The sequence below is a fragment of the Topomyia yanbarensis genome, chromosome 3 (assembly GCF_030247195.1).
Source record: "Topomyia yanbarensis strain Yona2022 chromosome 3, ASM3024719v1, whole genome shotgun sequence".
In the NCBI taxonomy this organism is placed as follows: domain Eukaryota; kingdom Metazoa; phylum Arthropoda; class Insecta; order Diptera; family Culicidae; genus Topomyia; species Topomyia yanbarensis.
Window position 1 is genome coordinate 59,249,219 of NC_080672.1, and position 15,939 is coordinate 59,265,157.

A 15,939-nucleotide genomic window follows, 5' to 3' on the forward strand; every position below is an offset into this window, starting at 1 on the left:
GACATTTCAAAATGAAGTAAATATATTTTATACATGGTGTAATAAAAGCCTTCTGAAACTGAATGTAAAAAAATGTAATTCCATAACATTGAGTAGAAAGAATAATATACAGAACAATAGAATCTTATTGGGAAATCAACAAGTAGAAAAGTGTGACAGAATGAGAGATCTAGGAGTTATTATAGATTCCAAAATAATATTCATAGATCATTATAACACAATAATTAACAAAGCAAACAGCACACTAGGTTTTATTAAATGCTTCAGCTATAATTTCCAAGATCCCTACAGAATAAAAACATTATATGTAGCTAAGGTGACCAACTCTGTCGAAAAAATCCGTATACCATGCGAACTGTGCGCCAGACCGCGGTGAACGACTGCGCTTCATTGCAGAATGGTGTACGGATTTATTCGTCAGAGTTGGTCAGCTTATATGTAGCCTATGTGTGTTCAACACTAGAATATTGTAGTATAGTTTGGTCGCCTTTTTCAGCAACGCATGCAAACCGGATAGAATCAGTACAAAAGCAGTTTTTGATGTTCGCTCTTCGTAAACTAGGTTGGACTGGACTACATTTACCATCTTATGAAGCATGGTGCATGCTAATTGACATTCAAACCTTGAAAGATCGTCGTGAATTTTCTATGGTATCATTTGTAAACGACATTGTATCACATCGTATTGATTTAATCGAACTATTATCGAAACTAAATTTTTATTCTCCTTCTCGACAACTACGTAACCGCAACATCTTTTGTACAATTCGCCATCGCACTAATTATGCCAAGTTTGGCCCTTTAAACCAAATGATGAATATTTACAACAAGCATTGCGAAAGCATTGACTGCACTATGTCGAAAACAAAACTTAAGTAGCAGTTTAAAATAAACCAAAATTTTAACTAGTGTTAAGTTAGTTTAATAATTATTGTAAGAAACCGGTCTACATCTGATTGACGACTTGAAATAAATAAAATAAATAAATAAAGCAATAACAGCACTGTGGGCGTGCAGTATACTCTTCGGGAAAACTTGGGGTCTCAAACCAAGGTTCGCTTACTGGTCCTACACGACCATCGCCAGACCACGATTAACTTATTCCTCCATTGTGTGGTGGCCCAAAGTTAAGCAAAAGACCGCCCAAACTAAACTAACTAAAGTTCAGAGGCTAGCCTGCCTCTCTATCACAGGCGCTATGAAATCAACACCCACTACAGCTATGGAAGCCATGCTTCATCTACCTTCATTGCACAAACACGTTATGGGGGAGGCGAGACTTGGCTCTCTGAGAGTGCTAAACCACTATTTGATGGGGATTAAAATGGACACCTGATAATAATAAATATAATAATATAATAAAGGAACTCAAACTAAACCCTATCTTGACAACAGTTCAAGATAAAATGAAGGCTAAACCGAACTTCGATATCTCATATAAGGTCCACATAGTGGATCGTCAGATGTGGGATGTAGGGGGTCCTATACTGCCTCAAGGTACAATATCATTCTATACGGATGGTTCTAAAATGGGTGAGCTGACTGGCTCGGGAGTCTACGGACCAAGAATTATAGAAGCGATATCAATGGGAAAGTGGCCTACAGTTTTCCAGGCAGAGATATATGTAATATACACCTGCTCGTGGGAAACGAATCTACAGACATGCAAAAATCGCAATCTTCTCGGACAGCCAAGCAGCACTGTTGGCATTAAGGTCGTCGAAATGTGAGTCCAAACTGGTTTGGGAGTGCATCACATCTTTACAACAATTGGCAACTCGGAATAAAGTAATGATATTCTGGGTACCTGGCCATTTCTAGCTATATCTACCTGTGCCATTAACCCATTCATGCCCATGTTGTTTGTGGACAACAACGTTTTTAAACAGCTATAACTTTTGATTAAGGCAAAATTTGCTCACAAAAACAAGTAAGGCTGATAAATGTGACTATTGCCGTTCATTTGAGTATTAATAGGTCCAAGGACCAGCTCTAGAACTGAAGTTATTGCAAGTACCTAGATTGGATTCCGATGGAGCAGTGCTGCCAAGAACAGTTTACGTTGACGACGGAAAATGAATTTTTCATATATCTTCGTTATGTTGCAATATTATTGAAAAGTTGATAAAACTTATCAATTTAGACTGTCTTTGGCTACATTTTCCACGCAATTGGACTATTGTAAATATTCTAGGAGAGTTGTATTGAGCATTGGAAGATAAAAATTGAGCAGCTTCTAGCACTGCGAGGGAAGCACCTATCTTTATGAAAAAAGGCTTTTCGTGTTTCTTGACCCCACCGTTTTCAAGGAAAAATAGTTTTGAAACCCTGCAAGCACTAGAAAAAAGTTGGGCATGAAAGGGTTAAACTAGAACTTTTGGCTTGGGCAAGAGACCAACTACTAAACGACTGGCGTAACGTAGAAGGCGCTCGACAAGCTAAGAAATTTATACATCCAGATTAGGGTTGGGAGTACCGGTTTTACCGTTACCGAAAACCGGTAAAACCGTCCAAATATTCTATACCGAAATACCGGTTTTATAAGAATGAAAAACCGGTATTTTCGGTAATTTGATAGGAAGGACTATTTAACAAAAGGGTTTTATTGTTGCACAATTTTGAAACGCTTTAAAAAGCTTTTCACTTGCTAGAGTTTTCAAATTAGGTGCAATGCACAGTAAGATTGCCTGTTTTAGGACTTTTTTTTTAATAATGATTTAAGCAGGGGAATATTTCTTATGTAAGCAGCGATAACAACCCGAAAAAATCCCACATGTCAAATAAAACATATCAAAATATGGAGGAACAAGAAAATCTGCAAGGCAAAATCAATCAACTCCATATTCCCATACTCCATTTTGTATTCAATTTATTCACACTACTGGCAAATCTGGCAATAGATTTTGCAATTTTCATCAGAAATACTGCCTCAGGATACGTTGAAATGAAATTAAAAGAAGATTGTTACAAAGCACTGGTTTTCAAGACAATGCGGAATTTATGCTCAAGTGGTTTCATAAATTGAGTATGAGTGTTCGAATGACACTTTTGGAAACCAGTGACAAATTTGACCTTGATCAACCTGACCTATAGCGTTTTCGTTTTCGATAGGCTGAAACCCGTTCCAATTTATGGTAAACATCACCTCCACGTCCGAGCATTTGGGTAACCAGAAAACAATAACTTCAGGTCTGATTTTCTATGTATTTGTTTTTAAAATCTCGGAACGCTTACTGCATCTAGCTAATCAATGTGCTTTTTGGACTAATAAACGACGACACTTTGCATACTATGATACACAAACCAGATGCTGAATCACATCCCATTTTTTATTTTGATCATGGAGGTTTTAATCTTAGGGTCATATGGCTCTCTTTTTGAGTTAGAAAAATTTCTAACCCTTTTTGCGGGATTGAGAATCGAACCCAGGTGAGCTGCGCATAAGGCGATCGATTTACCAACTACGCTATTCACGCCCCTTAATGTGGACTTAAAAAAAGATCATAATACCATAAGAGTAATCAAATCAACATTCATAAAGCTTATTCGATATTGGAGTACTGTAAGAACAAATCATGTTCTCTGTTAAATGATCAAATGCCCAATTGGCTTTGCACGTTGAGCGATTATTTTGTTAACACAGTTTGTATTTTTTTAAATACCGGTTTTTACCGATTTTATCGGATTTTTCATTTTCAATACCGAAAATACCGGTTTTTTAAAATCCTCCGGTTTTCCCAACCCTAATCCAGATACAACGAGAGCCAAAAAACTAATGGATCTAAAACGTAAAGACTTGCGTATAATCACAGGTTTATTTACGGGACATTGTCCTGCTAGGTATCATCTGAAAAAATTGCCAAAAGTCAAGATGACATTTGTCGATTTTGTAACTACGAGCCCTAGAGCTCGGAACATATATTCTCAGCCATTGTGCAGTACTATTTCGTCGAAGAGAGCGATACTTCGGAAGGCATCTTATGACGCCTCACGAGACATGACATACCTGTCCCAAACGGATCCTCAGCTACATTAATAATGTACTACCCGGTTGGGACGACACATGTGGACTAGAGCTTCCATCCCGGGAATTTATTTTCCGGGAATCCCGGGATTTTTGTATTTCCCGGGATTCCCGATTCCCGGGAAATTGTGTTTTCTCATTCCCGGGATTCGGGAATCCCCGGAAAAAAGATTTTTAATTTATTCCAAAAGACTTAGGTTCTGCGAATGAAATTCTGTAGGAAATATCTTTACCGCCAAACATTTGGAGTGAGTAATGAATGCAGATTGTGCTTTTTCAACTGATTTGCAGACCAATGGACTATATATCTTTAGGCTCACTGATATGTTTTCGTGATTTTTTTAGGTATATAGTCCAAGCCATACTCAAAACACTAAGGAAGGTTGAATTTTTCATTCAAAAATGGATTAATTTGCCGGCCGTTGTACCGAAGCATTTCCTTATAGTAGCGTGTCTTTTTTTAACAACTTTATGCAAAAAAATTCAGCATCTCTGAAACTTCAGGATATGAAAGAATGGGCTATCCCCTTTCATTTGAGACCAAAATCAAAATAATCCGTCGGGGGGGTCCAGAGCAACTTTTTTTTTTGAATTTTTTTTCGTGAAAACATAGATTTTACAATGGAACTAGTTCATATTTCTGCCCCTAGATGGTGCTTTAGACATTCGAACAACACTAAAAGTAAGAATCTGATAGATTATTTAATTGTCTACAACTTTGTTACCATCTAAAAACCGATTTGAAATTATCCCGAAAAGTAGTTTAATATTTTAACGAATTCTAAGTCTAAGTTAGTTTCACAGAAGACCTAGTGGTTTGTCAAGCACTTTTTTATTTGACAAATGGTTGTGTTTAGTTCAATAGTGAATTCAGCTGAATTTGAGAGCTTGGAAAGTCTCATTTTTTAGCTGAAAATAATAATTCCCTGATACAGGGCACCATTCATAATTTTGGGATGAGAAGTTTTAGATAAGTGTTGACCAAACTAGTATGATATTAATATTCTTTTTCATGATGGTAAGTGATTCCTCCCGCAGAAACAGCTTTTTCAATTATGTATGCCTTCTTTTTTATTTTTTCGATTGTTCTCAGGGATGACTGATAACTATTCTTACATGAATCTCCTACTCTGTTAGCATCTTCGTATAAAATTGACTTGTCCTGAACTTCAACCTTTATATTTGAACAAACTCAATGAAACTTTTAATGCACCATTGCAATATTTCGCGGATTTCATTGCAACGCTTGGTTAAAAACGCTGATTATCCGTTTTCAAAATTAACTCAATGTGACAAACAGTGAACAAAAAACTTGGAGTTTTTGGATCAAGATAATTTTTTTGCGATATATTCGAGGACTTCTATGTATATAAGGTTATTGTTGTACTCAAATCATATTTTGTTTTCAAAAGTAATACATATCGCATAATCTAGGATCAATTTATTAACGATATCTCGCATAATTGTTAGGAAATTGCCGTAAAATTCAACTGCCTTCGCGGAGAAAATTTGAATAAATCGTTTCACGCTAATCACTAATTTGGACAGTTACTGCTGTGGTTTGCGTTAAATTAGAAACGGTGTGTCCCAACATTCCGTCTTGAACGGAATTATAATAGCTGACTTAAGCGATCATAACCTAAATTATACGACGTATGGTCTTTTCTAAAACATAAATGTAAGCAAACCCTTGTAACCAAGCAATACCTTCCGATGAATGGTAGTCCCTTCGAACCTATCGGGAAAGATTACAAACCAAAAGCACAAATAGTTTTCTGACTCTGCCAAACATCCTTATTTTTAGAAATTCAATTAGAATTGTCAACATTATGAATCCCGTCTAATATTTTCATGCCACTAAACCCAATTATTTTTTTTTTTGGTGTTGTAAAAAGTGCGTGAAAACATACTTCCAAACCACTAGGCCTCGTGTGAAACTATCTTAGATATAACTTTGTTAAAATCTTAAACAACTTTTCCGGATGATTTCGGGTCAATTTTAGTGGTCAACAAACTTGTAGACAATTAAATTTTCTATCAAATTCTCACTTTTAGTGTTGTTCGAATGTATAAAGCGCCATCTAGGGACAGACAGTTGAACTATCTCCAGTAGTAAAACCTATATTGTTATGAAAAAAACTTCAAAAAAAAAATAGTTGCTCTGGACCCCCCGACGAATTATTTTGATCTTAGTTTCAAATGAAAGGGGAAAGCCCATTCTTTCATATTCCGAAGTTTCAGAGATGCTGAATTTTTTTGCAAAAAGTTGTTCCAATAAATACACCGTGGTTAGAGATGCGCACGATATCTCTGCAACCGATGAGCCGATTGATCAGATTTTTAACAGTTCTTGTTATAGTTTATTTAAATAGTTAGATCTTGAATTAAACAAAATGGCTTGCAAACAAATTAGTAATGGAAATTGCGTTACTTTCTTAAAAAATCGGTGCGTGTTTGTTTCAAAACTTCTTAACTCAAACGATATTTAAAACAAGGAATGTTTCTAGAATGTCTGCAGAAATATTTGGTCGGTTCATCAAATGCATATTTCGTCTTATTTGTTATACCGTAACTGTAATATGTGTAAATTTTTGGATGTATGAAAAGAAATACATAACGTTGTATCTGTCCAATATCATGCGCATCTAAACTCTTTGAATGTCGCTTTCAAGGATGCAGGCAGGATTTTTGAAGGGATAAGATCAAGCAATCCAGATACTTGCCCCTAACAGGAAATCGATGGTAGGCTTCATCCATCGCTGCACAGTTCGTCCATTATCTGCTTGATTTTGATTCACACTTAATTCGAAATGATGCTGGTCCTACTGTGACGGAAATGGATTCCAAATAGAAACATTCCTCTTTTGATCAGAAATAACTGCACACTACCCTAAAGCAGCTCAATCTTTTTATTCAAAATTACCAAAGAAGGTGTTTTGCATTAAATTGATCACATTCCATCGTATCAGAACAACGAATTCCAATATTGGACAGTAACTCCCAATCGTAATCGTAATTACCAAAATTTAGGTTATACATATAGCCAAGAAAAAGTTGATGTTGCGTAAACTTATTGACAAGTTATCAAATGATTGAATGATGTGTAGGCCACCAAATCGCCATCTTCTGACAACTGCTTTAGGACAGTTATACATGCAATCAAACGGGTTTGACTTTTCAATTTATTCTTTTATTTTCAAGAAAATCATTCACCTTTTTATTTTTCTTCTGTATTCCCGGGATTTTCCGGGAAATTTATTATTTATTTCCCGAATCCCGGGAAGCTGAAAACCGTCGGGAAATGGAAGCTCTAATGTGGACAAACAAACAAATCGCTTCCAACTACATTGGATTCGGGCAATTTGTAACATGTAGAGCAAGCAGGGGCAGCCACAAAAGATAACCTGAATAGTGGTCGCAGTGGCAAAGTTTCCCCCAGCAAAGAAAAATACCAAAGGGGCACAAAACTGAGACTCCGCCAAGGGCGCTAGTAGACCATGCTGCGGTTCTGACGATACAATCCAGAAAAGACAGCAATATTCAATTTAGTCGTTTAAGCGGTTCCATATTAATAGAACATGTCCGCGCAAGTCACTGTCCGAAACGATTAACGCAACAGTGCTAATAACACTTTATTATCACTCCAGATTCGCACGGAATCGACTGAAGCCGATTCTTGGAAGTAAAACTGCAAAAAAAGAGAATTTCCGCCGGAGCAACTCTTGCGATCATCACAATTCGTGCTGATATCGAAATACATGCACACGAAGGACAAGTGTTGAACAAACTTTCGGTCTGCCAAAGTATAGGATGCTATAAATCATTTCACATCGTTCGTGACAGGGTTGATTAGTTAGAATTGTGGACAGTGCAGACTAACAGGGAAAAAATCATTCGCTAATATTCCCACAAACAAATATGAGTAATAAAAGTCACGAATAAATAGTTTAACCCTTAATTGTCCCAAGATTATTATGTTATTAGTTTGTTGTAGCTATGGTTACCCAAAAACAAAAAATGAGCATCACGTTGTAAGAAATTAAGGTTAATGCAAATCGAACACCGAAAAAAAAATTCCCCGACTTGCAATCAATGATCGTACCAACGCAAAAAAGTAACTACTCAACAAATCACTTAATTACGGACGCCTCCTCGCTTAGACGAGGCTCATACAACCGAACCAACACGCTGGTGATGATTATTATTACTCACCCCACCTCGGGGATGGGATTGGCCATAGTACACCGATTGATGCGGCCGGCCCGCTCGGAAAAGAATATATCCAAGTCATGCCAACACGAGCTCGACGGCGGATGGATGCTGATGTAAATGTACTAAATAAACCGTCGAAGCTTGCCATTTCCCATTCGATACAGCCTGTTTACACACCGCCGCCGACGCCGACCGCTCGCTCGCAACCGGAGTGGAGGGCTGATGATGATGAGGATGCAGGAATCGAAATGGGCGTACATTTCCAAGAACCGATTCTTGCTAAATTCATGCGCATTATTATACATACACACATATTTATTAGCTCTGGCAGCAGCAGATCCGTATACGGCTTCGATTGCTAGTTCTGAATGGCACTCGGGTCTAGAATTACCGCGAAAGTGTCAAGTCATAAATCTAGCCGCCAATTTAGTGCTGTGTAGACCTTACCAAAGAGTACATTATTTGATTCACGACAAGAATGGAAAAAGACCTTAAACACACAAGCCAATTCGGTTATGATCTAATTTTTATAGAACTATTGTAATTTGCATTAAAATAAAAGCTCCGAAATATTTTTCTACGGAACTGCGCTTGTAAACATTTATTTTCAACCCGAGCTGCATCGTACGAGCCCGATCCCGGCAAGCAGATCTCAAGTTGCGGTTACAGTCCCGAAACATTTTCCTCCGTTGCCTGTCCAACCTCTAGCGTTGGACATACCAAACTCAAATCAAAACACGCATTCATTCCGTTCTGCGTATAACGCAATATACCCAAAAAAATAAAACAGCGCAGAAATGGAACCGGTTCTGCGGCTTTTTAAATCTTTAAACCTCAACGAACCACTCCCGTCCTAACCAAACAGGGAAAGAAATCTCAGATTCGCCATCGAGTCAACCCCCGCCCCCTCCCTCCCCCTCGATGTTGGATCAGAATTCCGTGATTATGGATCTTCTTATTTTTAATTTGGTTCTCTTCTCCTCCGAATAATTGTCAAGAATCGCCGAAACCTGCAGCGATCAGAACCCCGTTGGTTGACCGAGGCCCGGTTCTGGTTGCGGTGCGGGGTCTCCCAAAGATGGTCAAAACGAGTCTCGCCTTTTTTGTTGCTCTTAGTTGATGTTCGTTTTTTCTCCCGTAATTTTGACCGGTTCTGGAGATACATAGGTACATACTTGACGAGAGAACAAACAGGGAAATGAAGTACCAGCCAGCATAAGGAAACTCTTGAGCTGAAGATCACGGTTGGAACAGCATCATCGTAGCGGCGGTGGCGGTGGCGGCACTCAGCTGTGTTAAGCCAAACCAAACTCGGAATTATTATCTCTCCTCAAAAGATCCACTCGCTGACGTAGATTCTTCTTTCCACGATTGATGGCGCTTCGTTGACGTGAATCGTGCTGCGAAGTTCATCAGCTTTAGCACTTTGGTGGGGTAAGATGTGTGAACAAGTTTTATTGGATATTGTTTGCGGTTCGCAGTTGATTCGCAATGGCATGTTGATGAAATGCGCAAATCCATGGTTGATGCGAAGACAACAAGTGATGTTACGTACTACACGATGTGACGTCATTAGATTCTTTGCGCTGTAAATAATAGAAAATATAAACATCAACAATAGAAATAGCATAAGCATAAGTATAAGAGATCGCCCGTAGTTGCTACTCCGTTATTGACCAGAACCAAATTAGGTTGCAAAATGTTGATTGGAACAACATGCTTGGGAATAACATGATGAGCCACATTGTACAATCTATTCTGATCCCTGCATGCTGATCAATACCGACGCCGGCCACGTCCGAATGTAGATCTTCTGGGAAAGGAAGGAATGTTAGTCCGATACATGTTGCTACTAGAGACCGAGGAATCCTCTGCATCTCCACATGTATCACGGGAAGGGGAGAGTTGTTAGTAAGTGTGCCAATAGCGTTATCATGTAATAATTGGGCAGCCGGCTGCCGAGAATTTGGGAAATTTATCATTTGTTGTATTAATACGATTAGCAAAATAAGCAACTTGAACTCCGGATAGCCGGCTATAAGGAGCACTGCTTATATTTTTTAATAATATTCAATCACGTGACGAATTTTTTCGTGGTTTCTATCGTGTTGGTGCTGATTTTACCCGGCGATCGTTTGAATAAAATGAGGAATCTTATACAGAAGGTTCATCAGACTCTTCCATAGGTGTCGCGGAGTTGGTGGTTTGGAAGGAAATAGGGTCTAGGATTCGCTCCAAGCAAGCGATGCGACCTGTAAAGCATAGTTTATTAGTTTGTAGTTCAGTTAGTTTTCGAGAACACGATCGCTCGAAAAATAAGATCTTGTTTAGTTTTTTATTATTTTAAAATCTGGGTAGCCGGCTACCGAAAGTATCCTATGTTTTCTAAACAAAAGCAATTTCAACTCCACACAGCCGATCGTGGGAGTATTGCCCAGAAAAATTAATCTTATCTGCTTAATGGACCGGATCACTACAGTGCTTTTCATAATGATAAAACCACCTATGAAATTCAAAATGCAAAGGAGATAAATAATTCTATGATTGTTTCTTTAATAGTGCATGAAATTAAATGTCAAATTAAGAATATCAGCTCAAGAATTCATTTATTTCATTGCAAAACAGATCGGATACAGCATTTTTTTAATAAAAAGGTTTTTCAAAATGATACGACCACTTGCAGTTTTTCGTGGGTCATCTGATTAAATTAACCAGGCAGAATTATTTAATAGTCCGTTACACCCCAAGAATGGTTTATAGTCTGAAAGGTACGATTTGGCATACTAAGGACCAATTTCTGCAGTGTTGCCAACTCAATTTCTTCCCACGACTGGACAATAGCAGATTTTAGTTCCTGGGGTGTTGAAAATTGACGATTATTTGCATAAATTCGTCGGACCATTATCCCCCAGAGGTTCTCAATGGGATTTAAGTCCGGTGAACAAGCAGGCCAATCCAGAACATCAATATTTTCCGATGCCAGCAACGCCAATGTCTCAGAGCTTTTGTGTATACTGGCGTTATCCTGCTGAAAAATAAGCTTTGCCTTGCGTCTTCTGCGAATCACTTGTAGCAGACTGGCTCTAAGCACATTAATGTAATCAGAGCTTTTCATTTTGTGTGATACAAATTGGATTTCCAGCTTTCCGGATGCGCAAAACGCACCCCAAACCATCACTGATCCACCCCCGAAATTTCTCTTTGAAAAAAATCGTAGTTCTTTTCGCAAATCGCGCCAATAGCCATTGAACCTATCCGGCCCGTCCAAGTTGAACTTTTTCTCGTCCGAAAAAATCACCTGCGAGAGTTTTACACATTTTTTGTTAAATGGTTTGAATGAATATGAGACCTTAAAATTCAGTAACTTGGTCTTACCTTTTTCCAGTCTTGGGACATGTTCCGACGCGCAAATTCTAGCCGAGCTTCCTTGTGCCGAGGTAGTAATCGTGGAGCACTATTCATTTTTGCTCGCAGTATGTTTGGCGAACGTTTCAATGCTCTCCAAACCGTCGAAACTGAAGCATTCAATTGAAGTTCTGTCCGAATTTGGGAGCAGCTCATGGTCGAATTCGATGCTCTACTCACAATTTGACGCGTGTCTCTTTCCGATAGTTTCTTTTTTCGTCCTGGACTCTTTTTCTTCCCATACATTGCAGGATTTTTGAGAAAATTCAACACTGCACAGTGACTACGTCCGATGTCTCGTGCGATTTTCCGGATCGCCCATTCTGCCTTCCTGAAGGCCAGAATTTGTCCTTGCTCCTGTTGACTCAAACTTTTTTGCTTACCCATAGTATCAAAATACTGTTAAATAAATAATATAATTCATTGTCATTAAATTCAATCAAAACTGAACAAGGATATCTAGTGGTCGTATATTTATGAAAAACAACAGCTACTCACTTTTGCAGCCTCTACGTCGCGTGTCAACAAATATATCTTTTTTGAGTCTTTTGTTTGTATTTGTGTTATTATTCATCGGTTGTCATCGTTCATTTAGAGTAGCTCCATTAGAGTCACGCGAAAATAAAAAAATCAAGGGTGGTTTTATCATTATGAAAAACACTGTATTTATTGCGACATTATTTATACTAACTTCGCTATTCCTTCTCTACGATATATTTTTTGGGTTACAAACTACCGAGTGATGACACGTTATACAGACAACTAGTTATGATAGCTCTAGATGTTATGAATCAACGAAAGTGTTTCCTATTTCTAATATCGGATGGTTTGTGAAATACACGTATACGAACGATTATATCGAACATTGAAGGGAAATACAGAGGATCGTAAACCTGATGGACGGGCTTGTTACTAATAACGGAACTTGAAATTAGATACATTAAAACAGACGAGGCGAATTTTCAATACGTATTGATCCGCGATCATCGATACTAGTCAAATTAAAGTCTTATTGGAGCTGATATCCGAACAACTTTAACGGCATTGCTTTCTCGGCTAGATCTGTTCGCACACTCGCATTCTGCTACTATCGGCAGATGGCTGATAGCTCCCAGTCGTCGCCGGTCTAAGGACCAAATGTCATCAATAGACTTAGACTCGCGTGGAGACATGAGATAGAATTGAAAGCTAACCAATGAAAATGACAGCAAAACACTTATTCCTCGTGCTAGGTAATTGCCAACCGGTCCCCGATCCCTCTCGCCAATTGTCAATTCTCAAACCTTATACATGATTGAAGTCATCATTCCACTCAAATAAGGTCGTGTGTTTTCCCTAAGCACATTGAATGCTCTGTGGATCAGTTCCTCCGTTGGTACAACAAACCCTAAGCAAACATAGAAATTAGTTTGCCGACCGGCAGATACGTGTTCCCTTACGCCATCACATCAACGGACACCCAAAATTTACATGCGACAAAATATCTGCAATCCCGAATATAAAAGATTCAAAACCTCTACTGATTTGCAATAAAATAAGAAATTAAAAAAACAGTTGAATATCCAAGGCGGTTCATTTTCAAAGATAGCACCGCCGATGAATCATTAAATAAAAATAGGTGACAAGAGACGCGGACGAAATTAGCTGAGCTGGTTTGCCACCTATTTTTCGGGCGAAGAATTTTGGGGCGACACCTGGTAGTCGCTAGACGCTGGCGAAACGCCAACTATTTGAATATGTTTGCCATAGTTTTTCACTTTTCGGATCGAATTTTTTTCTCTGAAAAACCATTTTTCACTATTTTTACAATTTACACTGTGTTTCTAGACATTTTCTGTGCACTTTTATTGTCCTTGCATTGGGAATCGACGGCCCGTAATGCGAGGAAAAGATATTTTTTCGTTTGCCGGAATTCGATTTTCACAAACTGTCACCACTCGCGTCTGTCGAAAATATGCCGAAAAATGCTGTCATAAGCCACTTCACTTTGAATAGTCGTTAAATTGCACTGTTATTCACACTTTTGATAACCGGGAGGCAGTAAACTGTGCCGAAAATGATGAAAATTAACCGACTTGAAGAGAGCTCTACGAGAGTCAACCGCTCGCGACGAAGATACACACACTCCTCCCTATAAACATCAACAACAACAATAGAAAAAAAATACAAAAACTCAAATGTTTTGGACTTTTACTTATTAGAACCTTTATACTTTAGTTTCTCATACTTAGTGTATAACTGACTCGATTTATTATTATTCTGTGTGTATATGCTAAAATTTCACTTATTTTTAGCATAGTGGGCTGTGCCGATTCGAACATTATTAAGAACAGAGTTCCCATTCCGGAGTTATGAGTTAAAGAGTGTGATCACGCATGAAATTCTCCCAACTGATACCCCCAAGTTGTCTACATGATGAAAGTTTATCAGAAATTGTCGTCATTTTTTTCAAACTTACTATCATATGAAAACTGCAGCATCCCTATTCACTGCTATTGCAGTTCATGCTGATCGGAGCTGTGGTTCCTGTAACCATTGCATCTAAATGATTCAAAATCAATTGAAATGGGATCTAAATTGCTTCAAATTGTTGGTCCAGATCACTACAAACCAAAGTCTCTTTGACCACATTGACTACCGTAGAAAATTCCTGAAGATCCGAGGAAATAAGCAAGTTCATAAATTAAATAGACTACCAGTGAGACGGCAAACTCCAATCTTTCAAAACTTAGCCTCAGATGAAATGTATAGTATCCTGATTGATTGCTTCCGAATTTTATTTGAATCGCAGTACCGGTTCCGGAGTTACGAATAAAAATTTCCATGATCACACATGAATTTTCTATATAAACCTTCCTCGTATAAAAAGGTTATACAATAACTCGGAAATCCGGATTTCTAATCGATGTATGGAGAGGCAAGTAACATATACCACTTGACTCAGTTCTTAGAGATCAAAACATCTCCGTGTGTGCGTGTGTTTGCAAAGAGCAGAAAAACCGTTCAAAAACTCACCCAGGGAACGGGTTTCGGCAGCTATCCGATTCAGTAAAATAACTATTTTTTCCGCCTAACCTGATTCCTGTCAGACAGCATTACTTCAGGTCCGAGTTTTTAGTCTTGTGCAATTCAGCACCACAATTTCTTGAGTCCTTTGGTTCGCTGTCAGGTGCCATTCCGCACCACTTTCTCGATGAGCTCACGACTTGTTCGCAAACTACTCGGACCTAGCCTACTCCGACGTGTATTTTTTTATAAACATTTTATGGCATGGTTTGTAAGAATTCATAAGCCACACCTGTAGTGTATTGGCTCTGTGTCTGAATTACGACTCACTTTCGTGGCTAACCACTAAAACACGCCTTACTCTTTTTTCGCCCTTCTTCCCCGCGTAACTACACCAAGGTATTAGTTCATGGGGCGACTCTTTGTTTTTTCTTCGAACCCCTTTCTTTTGTGCACGAGTTTTCCGCAGCTACCTCGGAGCCTCACTTGATTCATGAAGTAGCTTGACCGTACAGCCATTCAGCTCTCGACTATTCTCTTGTTTTTCGTTTCATTCTATTACGTCGCCATTTAGTTTATTGTTTGTTTGTTTATTTCATTGAAGGCTTTAACCTCATAGGTCATTCGCCTTGATAAGAAAAAATAAATAAATAAAAGGTAATTTACATCGGATTTTACAAAAATTTTCTCAGATTATTGTTTGATTGTAGTCCGGAAGATGTCTCGTTGCTATGTGGGCTCGTAGATGTGGCTATTACGGATTTCTCCTCCTTTGCGTTGTCGTGGTTTGCTGGTTTGCAGTCGAATGGAGCATTGTTTAACTGATTCATCTGGGTATGTTAGGGCCGCGGAGAAACCTCCCAGCACTCTCGGAGGGCCCGCGGAAAAAGTTGATTCCTGTTTAAATTGCCTCAAAGATCCTAGCATCTTTTAAGAAGGCTAGTAAAGTCTCCTCTCGAACTGGGCCGTTATCCAAAACATCCCGAATAGACAAGGGCAGGTTGTACTGCTGACGAAAATCATTTAGCTCTTGGCAGTTCATCAGTAAGTGTTCGACCGTCAGTCTAGTTTGGGAGGATTCACAGATCGGAGGGTCAACACGTGATATGATGTGAGCGTGAGTGATTTTTGTGTGTCCCACGCGGAGCCGGGACAGAGCCCTCTGTTCGAGTCTGCTGTCACGGTCGGTCCATCCTTCGAGTGTATACTTGACTTTTTGTAGATGTCCCTGGCTGCTTCTTAGATGCCTTGTAAAATTTGCTACCACTTTCCCTTTGAACTCATTCAAGATG